At 51.0% G+C, this 9,343-nt stretch overlaps 1 protein-coding gene across 9 annotated transcripts in view; it reads left to right on the plus strand.

Annotated features, from left to right (window-relative positions):
• Window positions 1-8,430: 8,430 nt before the first annotated feature.
• Ahdc1 (AT-hook DNA binding motif containing 1) overlaps window positions 8,431-9,343 on the plus strand; it is a 67,712-nt gene continuing 66,799 nt past the window's right edge. For 4 of the 9 annotated variants that reach the window (XM_029565201.1, XM_029565209.1, XM_008836759.3 and 1 more), the window contains exons 1-2: window positions 8,634-8,891; window positions 9,128-9,223. The gene's annotated coding sequence lies outside the window, so the exon portion shown is untranslated. Of the gene's footprint in view, window positions 8,446-8,633; window positions 8,892-8,942; window positions 9,224-9,343 lie in introns of those variants that run through there. The other 5 variants (XM_029565204.1, XM_008836760.3, XM_029565205.1 and 2 more) reach the window with 4 other exon arrangements.

Raw genomic sequence — 9,343 nt, forward strand, 5'->3', positions numbered from 1 at the left:
CTCCCGAGTGCTGGGATTAAAGACGTGCACCACCACGCCCTGCTAATTAAACAAAATTTTTGAGACTCATAGCTTCATGTAGTCCAAGCTGGCCTCAAACTCTCTATATAGCTGAGGATGACCTTGAACTCCTGATCCTACTGCCTCCAGATGTTGGGATTATAGGTGTACTACTATGCCCAGCTTAACCCATTTATTAAGCGCCTGTTAAATGTCAGATGTGCCTGTATCCCCTCCACCCCATTTAATCCAATGTTGAGCCTATGTCTATGATTAGCCCCACTGGATGAGAAAAATGAAATTCAGATTCTGGGGTTACATGATACCCCTGAATTACTCAGCTATATGACAGAACAGGGCTTATACTCAAGCCTATGGTTTCTTCACTAGACTTCACTGCCTCTAGGCTTTGGAAAGGAAATATGGAAATATATATGGGGTGTGTGCATGTGTGTGTGTGTGTGTGTGTGTGTGTGTGTGTGTGTGTGTTCCTTCTCTCTGTAGTTACTGGCAGAAAGATTCCATAGAAACACCCACCAAATTGAGGGGCCTGAAGGAAAGAGAATCAGGTACTAAGTGTAGACTGAGAGTTCCCTGGGCCCATTTCTGTGCTGAAGGTTGTTGAATAAGAGCAAAAGAGAAAATCCAAGTGGCTCCTCAGAGGAGTTGTCACAGCTATGACAGCTGTAGACAAACTCTCAGGGACCAACATTTCTTGAGGGCCTCAGTCTCTAGCCAACCAAATTCACAAAAGCCCATACAAGCCAGAAGGCAGCTTCTGTTTCTAGATGTCATAGGCTAAGCAGTTAAGAGCCTGGCTCTGGAGCTATAGTATCTGATATAAATCCTGCCTCTACCACCTGCTGGCTATGTGGTTTTATACAAGTTGTTAATCTCTCCGAGCCTCAGTTTGTTCATCTGTGAAGTAGCAGTAAAATGTCTAATACCCATTAGCTCTCTGTCACTACCATTTATAGTGTTGACTCTGTGCCAGGAGTCCTGCTAGAGGCGTGATGCCATTTAATCCTCACAGAACCTAAGAAAACAGGAGATTGTTCTGTCTAAACTAAGGCACTGTGAGGTAAATCAGTCCATTTACTTCTTTTTTTTTTTTTTTTTTTTTTTTTTGACAGGGTTTTGGTATGTATTTCAGGCTCCCCAGTGCTAGGACCATAAGCATATACCACCATGCCCAGCTTAAATCAGTTTTCTGAAGGTGTCCAGGTCGTTAGTGGTAGAGCAGGGCCTGAACCAAGTCTCTGGCCCTGGATGTAGTACTCTGTCTCCACAGCCCTTTCCTGGAACTAGGATATTCTTGTCTGCCTCCTGGGGATCTGCCTGCTGCCTGCTGCCCATGTGGTTTTAGAAAAGGCCCAGCAGCTCAGTGAACCATCTGGAGTTCTCTAGGCCCCTTGCTGCTCCTCAGCAGACCAGAGCTTCCCTGTGTCTCCAGGTTCCCTGCTCTCCCTCTGGAGCAGCTGGATGAACCTCCTTTGTACCCCCATTTCAGTACTGCCTTCTGTTCCTTCCAGATAGAGCACAATGCAATTGATTAGGCTACTGTTTTCTCCATTTCAATCACATCCTCCTCGCCCTGCCTCCCTGAGATTACAGGCGGGTCACCTTGATTGCGGCTTGCACTGTTCACAAAACTCTTCAGTCGTTTACAAAGCCATCTCTCGCCTCATTCACTCCCCCACCTGGCTCTTCTCCTCTGCGATGCGTAGATTTTACTGGCTTAAGACTCAGAGGGCAATTTTATTTCCAAGTTCATGCTGGGGGAGGAGGACACCTAATTGACTGATGCTGGGTGTTTCACATGCATAGTCTAATTTGATCCTTACCACCATGGAGGCTCTGCGGCAGTGTGAGATTATCACCATTTACAAAAAAGGAAATGAAGGCTCTGACCCTCCCCCCAAGGTCATATAACCAGATGATAGAGTCAGAGTTTGAACTGTGATACGCCTTCATCTGGCTATGTCACATTTCTGTGTGTGTGTGTTGTTTTTGCCCTTAAAACAGAGTCTTCTTGTAGCCCCAACTGACCTGGAACTCACTATGTAGACCAAGCTGGTCTAGATCTGATAGAGATCTACCTGCCTTTACCTCTGGAGTACAGGGACTAAAGGCATGCACCACCATGCCCAGCTTTTTTTTTTTTTCTTTTTTAAGACAGGGTCTCCTTGTAGCCCCAGCTGCCCTGGAACTCCCTATATAGACCAGGCTGGCCTCAATCTCACAGAGATCCGCCTGCCTCTGCCTTCTGAGTGCTAGGATTAAAGGCCTTGCGCTACCACACCTGGCTTCTTTGATAGATCTGTATGGCAAAGTCTGATATCAACTCAGTCAGGCCCAGGGAAGACATGAATCCAATCCCCATATATGCTGTGGATTGCACTTGCAAAACAATCCAATCATTCACTAATTTTATACACATCTGTTTTTTGTTTGCTTGCAATTTTTTTTTTTTGTCCTTTTTTTTGTTGTTACTGTTTTTGAGGCATGGTCTATGTAGCCCAGGCTGGCCTTGAACTCACTAGTCTCCTGCTGCTGCCCTCCCAAGCACTGGGGTTACAGGCATCTGCTACCCTGCTTGGCTGTTCTGTACATATGTACTGTTGACTCCTATAGGCTAGTCTTGTCCAGGAGGCAGAACAGCAAATAATTATCACACAGAGCAGCAAGGGAGATTTCTTGGCTTATGGGAAAGAAATCCGCCTGATGAAGCAACAGAAGAGTGAGGTAATCTCTGGCTAAGGGAACAGCATGTGCAAAGGCCCAGAGGTATGGCAGAGCAAGGCCCTTTCAGGCAAATGCAAATAATTGTGTGTGAGATTGAGGGTATAGATGAAGCCTAGAAGAAGATTGGAGGCTGGGAAAACAGAGTGGACATAGGGAAGTCAAGAGTCATGGATCCAGGATTGTGGAAAGCCAGAAAGAAATAATTTGGGGACTCAGAATTCACTGGAGGATTCTGTCCTAAGTCCCACTCCAAAATTGAGCTGGGTGGATCCTCTGTCCACTCCTGGAGGTGCTTCTCTGTTTGGGATGGAAGCCTTCCCCCTCAGTCCCCCACCCCCATCTAGGTACACAGTGCCTGAATGGTCCTATAGCGATGTTTGTCTTCCCTCTGGTGGAAACTCGGAGAACTACATCCAAAAATAAAGGAAACTTTTGGGGCAGGTGGGTAAGGTAGTATCAGGTCCCTTCAGAAACTTCCCATCCCTGGACAGGAGTGAGATACAGTTCTGTTCTCAGAGGACACACTGTTTAATGGTGATAGGGTTCAGAAAGCAGGATCTGCCGGAGAGCAAGGGGGGATCCTAATTCAATTAGGCAGGAAGACTCTTCAGAGGGGGCGTTGCTTCACTAGAGATAAGAAAAACAAAAAACAAGCGGTTAGAGAGAAGGCTCAGGGGTTAAGAGTACTTGCTGCTCTTGCAGAGGACACAGATTAGGTTCCCAGCATCCACATGGCAGCTCACAGCCACCTGTAACTCCAGTTCCAGGGGGATTCCAGGCCTTCTGGTCTTCAAGGGCATCAGGCACACACATGGTGTACACACATATATGAAGGCAGAACATTCATACCAAGAAACAAAACAGAGAAAAACTAAAAGAATGGCTGGGCATGGTGGCACAGGCCAGTACTTGGGAAGCCAAGGCAGAAGGATTTCGAGCTTGAGGTAAACCTGGGCTACACAGCAAGAAAACTTCTTTTTAAAAAGAAAAGAAGAAAGAAAAAAAAAACAAAAAGGAGGAGTGAGGAAGAGAAAGAGAAGAGAGGAAGAGGAGGAGGAAGGGGAGGAGGTAGCAGCAGCAAGCTATAATTTTAGCACTTGGGATGAGAAGGAAGAAGAGTCAAGAGTTCAAAGTCAGGGCTAGAGAGATGGCTCAGAGGTTAGGAGTGCTTGTTGATCTTCTAAAGGACGTAAATTCAGTTTCCAGTACCTACTCTGGGCAGCTCACAACTGCCTGTAACTTAGGCTCAGGAAATCTGATGCCTCTGGTTTCCTGGGGCGCCTGCACTTATGAACACATTGCACAGACACCCAGACATACACACACATAATTAAAAATAATAAAAATAAACCTTTTTGAAAAAGAGTTCAAAGTTAAGCTGGGGCGTGGTGGCATATGCCTTTAATCCCAGCACTTGGGAGGCAGAGGTAGGCGGATCTCTGTGAGTTCAAGGCCAGCCTGGTTCATATAGTGAGTTCCAGGCCAACTGGGGCTACAGGGAGACCTGACACCTTGTTGCAAATAAAAAAGGACATCCTCAGCTACACAGGCCAGCCTAGGCTATTTGAAACCCTGTCTCAAACAAACAAAAAAAATTTTTTTGAAAAAGCAAGAAAGCATTCCAGACTGGACAGACTTAAGTGAGCTCAGAGGTAGAAAATCAAACTATGTTGAGATGTAAAATTAGGTAGTTGTGACTAGAATATAAAATCTGAGGGGGCTGTTAGTGGCTAAAAATGAAAACGGTGAGGTAGGTTGGAGTTCTGGTCAACCATGCACTTGGCTGGGATTCTAACCCTTGGGCAACAGGAAGCCAAAGTAGAGTCTTGTTTGTTTTGTTTTTGAGCTCTGGTCTCAGTATAGGTCAGTTTAGCCTGTTACTATGTAGCCCAGGCTGGCCTCAAATTAGTCTCCAGTATCCTGAATGCTAGAACTGTGGGCATGAACAGAGGAATAACAAAGTCAGAGTCACTTTGCAGAAGAAAACCTCTGTTGACCAACATGGAGGAAGGGTGATAGAAGAGGCAAGAGAGAAATAACCCTTCTAAACACAAAGAAACATACCAGACCACACTCAGAGGACACATAGCTTTGACCAGAGCTGTGAACCAGGCACAAAAATATACTTCATAACACCTACAGACACATCAGTGGTGTCTCAGGCTAAGTACTCACCAACAGACAACCATGTATGGATCCACAATCAGATAACTGAAGGCAACTCAAGGGCATGCATTTACCCTCAGACACAGGGAGAGCCCCGACCTTGCACACCCTGATAGACACAGGAATGCACACACATGCAGTGTGGCTGTCAAGGGTCCTACCCTGCCCCCCTCTGTCTTCTCCAGGTCCCTCACCACCTCTGGCAGGAACAAAGCTGACCTTTGCCCTGTGGCCTCTGGCCTCTCCTCCCACACCCCCTGCCCCAGAGGGAGGAGATGTTTGAAGTCTGGGCTGCAGCTGGGGTTTCCTGTTGCCTGGAGGAATGTGGGAGGACTTGCACTGGGGAGGGGAGAGAGGCCAGCCCAGGAGGAGGGCTAATGGGGGCCTGGGGGCCTGAGTCTCCACTATACCACAATGCGGGGGGGGGGGGGGGGGGGGCGGGGGGCTTCCTGCTTCCCTGATCTTATGGGCCCGAGCTCTGGTTGCTCCCATCCAAAGGAGGAGATAGGCAAGGACATAATGGCTCCAGTCCCATGGGCCTCTTATTCTTGGATCTGTAGCTCAGTGGCTTAGGAAAGTTTAGGGAAGCTTGTTAAGTCTCAGTCACTTCTCGTGTGAACTGGGCTCAACTACTCTCTAACAATCCACATCTCTCCTAAAGAGTCCCAGAACTTCTGTATTCAGAGAGCATTCCACACATCTCTACCTGGGCCTCACTTCTTTCATTCCCATGAATCCCAGAGGCCTGACTCCAGGGACCTGTCAATTATTGCCATTATTTTTATGAATTGATAATCTTTACAGATCCTTGTCAATTTTCAAAAAGCACTTTTTTTGGGGGGGCGGGACAGGGTTTCATGTAGCTCAGGCTGACCTCAAACTCACCCTATAGCTGAAGATGACCTTGAACTTCAGGTCCTTTTGCTTCCACCTCTCCAGTGCTGGGATTATAGACATAAACTACTATGCCCAGTGTAGTTTTCAAAGCACTTTAACTTCCCCATATATTAAGCTCAACCTGCATCTGTTTTACACATAGAGAAACTGAGACTCTGACAAGTTAAGGACATAAAACAAATAAAAAGCAGGATTAGGGTCGGATGTGCCTGGGTCCCAGTCTACATGGCTTCTAAAACCTTAGGATCACACACTTTATCCAAATTTTCGACAGTATTCCCTAAGGTCTGACTATTCTAGTTTTTGCTTCCACTGAAATAAAAGTGGTTGGAGCACGCTGAGATGTTGGGGAACAGCTGTCCTTTAGCGCAAATTGCCGACGCAGTTATGGAGATTGGACACTAGATGGCAGAAGCATCCCACAGAAGACTGCTTGTGCTTTGGGGAAACCCCCCCCCCAACATAATTTGGAGAGGCTCCATAAGAAAAACCTGCCCCCAGATTCCAGGGAGATTTTGCTGTGCTTTGTTTCCAGTGATTAGCAACACTTTGGGGACTAATTGCACCCCCTACTTCTGGGGAAGGGACAGCTGAAGCAGCCTAGGGTGGGAGGGGCATGCTTGGAAAATTCGACCTAACTTGTAATTTCCCTCTCACCACCTAACCCTTCCCCCTCCTTCCATGCCTCTTCCTCCTTCTAAGCTTCTCCCAAACGCTCCTTAGTCCTACATTTCTTGGAGTTCCCTACCTCCTGTATTACTCCCCCACCCCGCAATCTCCCGAAATTTGACTCAGTGAGGGTCTTCGTGACCTGTAGAATCTCAGGGTGGTAAGAGTAGATGGAGAATTAAAGGAGGGGGAATCTGGGTTTCACACACCCTCAGTTTGTACTGTGGGAGGCAGCTATGGAAAGATACCAAATGCCATTTATTTGAGATACCCTCAGACTTGGGGTTTAAGCTACAAAGGGCTTCTAAAGTAATTTACCAACTGCTTTTATTAATCTGACCTTATCATGCTTCCCAATCAATTCCCATGGCCTGTCTTGTCTGCAAGGAGAAACTGCCCCTAGATGGGAGGCCTCTCCAGCTGGCCACACGCACCATGATGCCACATCAGTTGGTGTACTGTTAAGAGCCTTTCACCTGTCTTTATCATTGCTGTACCCCACCACATCCCCTCTTTTGTGCTCTATAGAAATTCTGGACTGTCCTATGGGAGAGGTTTGGGAGGCATGGAGATACAGGGAGTTGGCACAATATCACCACCTACTTTTGACACAGGCTAACTGACTATCACCCTGCACGGCCAAAGGAGGAGTTAGAAACAGGTGGACTAAGGACAAAAGGCATTGGTGGAGGAGCTGCAGACACAGACTAAACCAACAGACACTGGCCAAAGTCAGATACAGCAGATGAGGTGGGACTAGTTCAGGACCAGTCAGTAGACATATGCCAGGACAGTGACCATACAGTATTCATCTCTGTGTCCCCTGCAAGCCCTGCATACCTTAGTGCCAAGGGAAAACAGAAACACAGGGAGAGGTCAGTCATTGAGCCAGAGATGGGGGAGGTAGTTTGGGGCCCAAGGGTCAAGTATGCCTGAGCTTTGGAACTGGCCAGACCCTGGGTCCAATCAGTCTGAGATCCACCACTTTCTAATTGGGGCACCTGGGCCTCAGTGCTTCTGTATCTAAAATGGAAATGATAAGGTACAGTTCTTTTGGGGTTGTTGGGGGATAGTTCTCCTTCCAGGGCTGTCCAGCCACCTCCCTGGGGTAACAAAGCCAGCAGCAGCAGCAGTAGCAGCAGCAGTTCTCATTCCCATCTGTGGGATAGGCAAGGGGTGGGGGGCAGAGCCAGGGGCTGGAGAACAGATGTGACCTGAAGAGGAGGTAGGTGAAAGTGCTGAGCCCAGCCCCCCGCAGCAGCAGGAACTCCAGAACTGTTGAATCTGAATCCTGCTTCTGATTGTTCAGTAGAATTCCGGAGGGGCTTGCTGTCTATAGACTGAACAGGATTTTTGCACCCTCGCCTTCCTCGAAGGACTAGGAAAATTAGGCGCTGGAGGGACTAAATACAGGGCGGAGTTTGAGGGGAAGGGTCACTGATGCCGCGAAGGCGGTGGCTTGGGCTTCAGCGTTTCCAGAGCAGCTTCCCTAACAGAAGCCCTCGCGCTTTACTCCCTAAGAAGTCTTTCCAGAAAGGAAAAGCGTCCCGAAATTGAGCGCAGGTGTTCTCTCGCCTCGGCCCCCTTCGACTTGCTTGGGACGCCCCCATAAAGTCACAGGCCCTTTTGGCTACACCCTCTGATTCCCTATTCCACTCCCATTCGATTCTCAGACCCCGCCCCTCCGCTACTACCCGCCCCCCTCCGCGCGGCCAGAGCCCCCAGCAAGGGCCTGAGAGCCCCGGGAACCTTCTCGACCCTCCGGTGGGATCGCCAGTCTTCGATAAATCGGGACGCATCCCGGTCCGAGGCACCAGGGCGCAGGGTCCCGGCGCTCCGGGACGCGCCGTCGGAGCAGCCGGAGCCGCCCCGCCCGCCCTGCGCTCGGAGCGGCCGAGGCGGGGACTACAAGTCCCGGCGTGCCGCGCGCGCGCTCCCCCCTGGGGTTCCGGATGGTGAGCGGCGAAGGTAAGGCGAGCTCGCAGAGGCAGCGGCGGCGGCGGCGGAGACGGAGAGAGGCAGGCAGGCAGGGCGAGGGCGAGAGACGGAGGGAGGGAGCGAGCGAGGCAGACCAGACAGACAGACAGGCGGGGGGGGGGGGGGGGGGGGCAGAGCGAGCCACCCGCCAGGCTGCGCTCAGCCCCGCTCGCAGCGGAGAGAGCAGAAGGCAGGAGGAGGGAGGGGAGGAGGGAGGAGGGAGGGAGAGAGGGAATCCAGCTACCACCACCCAAAGCCAGCGTCTGCTTTCTGTCCTCATTTCCTTTTCCCACCCAGCTCGGAGAGCAGAGAAAGGCAGAGAGAGCGAGAAAGAGAGACAGGCAGGCAGGCAGACAGACAGACAGGCAGAGTGAGCGGGAGGGAGGAGGGCGGAGGAGGAGGAGCAGGAGGACTACGCGGGGCGCCTTCCCTCTCAGGTTTGCAATTGGGGGGGGCTGGGGCGGGGGTGTCCAGGGCGGTGAGAGTGTGTGCGCGGCTGGGGGAGCGAGTGGGGCGCAGGGAGCCCAGGAGTGATTGCGTGGGGGGGGGCGCCGCGGGAGCGGGGAGCCGTGTCCAGCGGAGTTGGCGGCGGAGAATGTGAGCCGAGGCGCGAGCCATGCTGTCAGCGACGGCAGGCGGCTCAGGGTTCCTCCGCGACTCCTCTTCCCAGCAGCTGGGCGTCCGCGTCCCTGCCGCCGCCGGAAGACGGACGCCCCCCCAAAGCCCCTCGCCTGGCTCGGACCCACAGAGCCGGCAGCCCAGCACTCCGGTAAGTGGCGCCTCCTCCCCAGCTCGAGACCCCCCGCTGGGGAACCGGCCGGCCCAGCTCTTTTGTGCAGCGCACCGGGGGGCGGGGGGGGCCAGCGCCCCCCGGTCCGGTCCGCCGGAC

Source organism: Nannospalax galili, unplaced genomic scaffold (genome assembly GCF_000622305.1).
Source record: "Nannospalax galili isolate Female #2095 unplaced genomic scaffold, S.galili_v1.0 scaffold1798, whole genome shotgun sequence".
NCBI lineage: Eukaryota > Metazoa > Chordata > Mammalia > Rodentia > Spalacidae > Nannospalax > Nannospalax galili.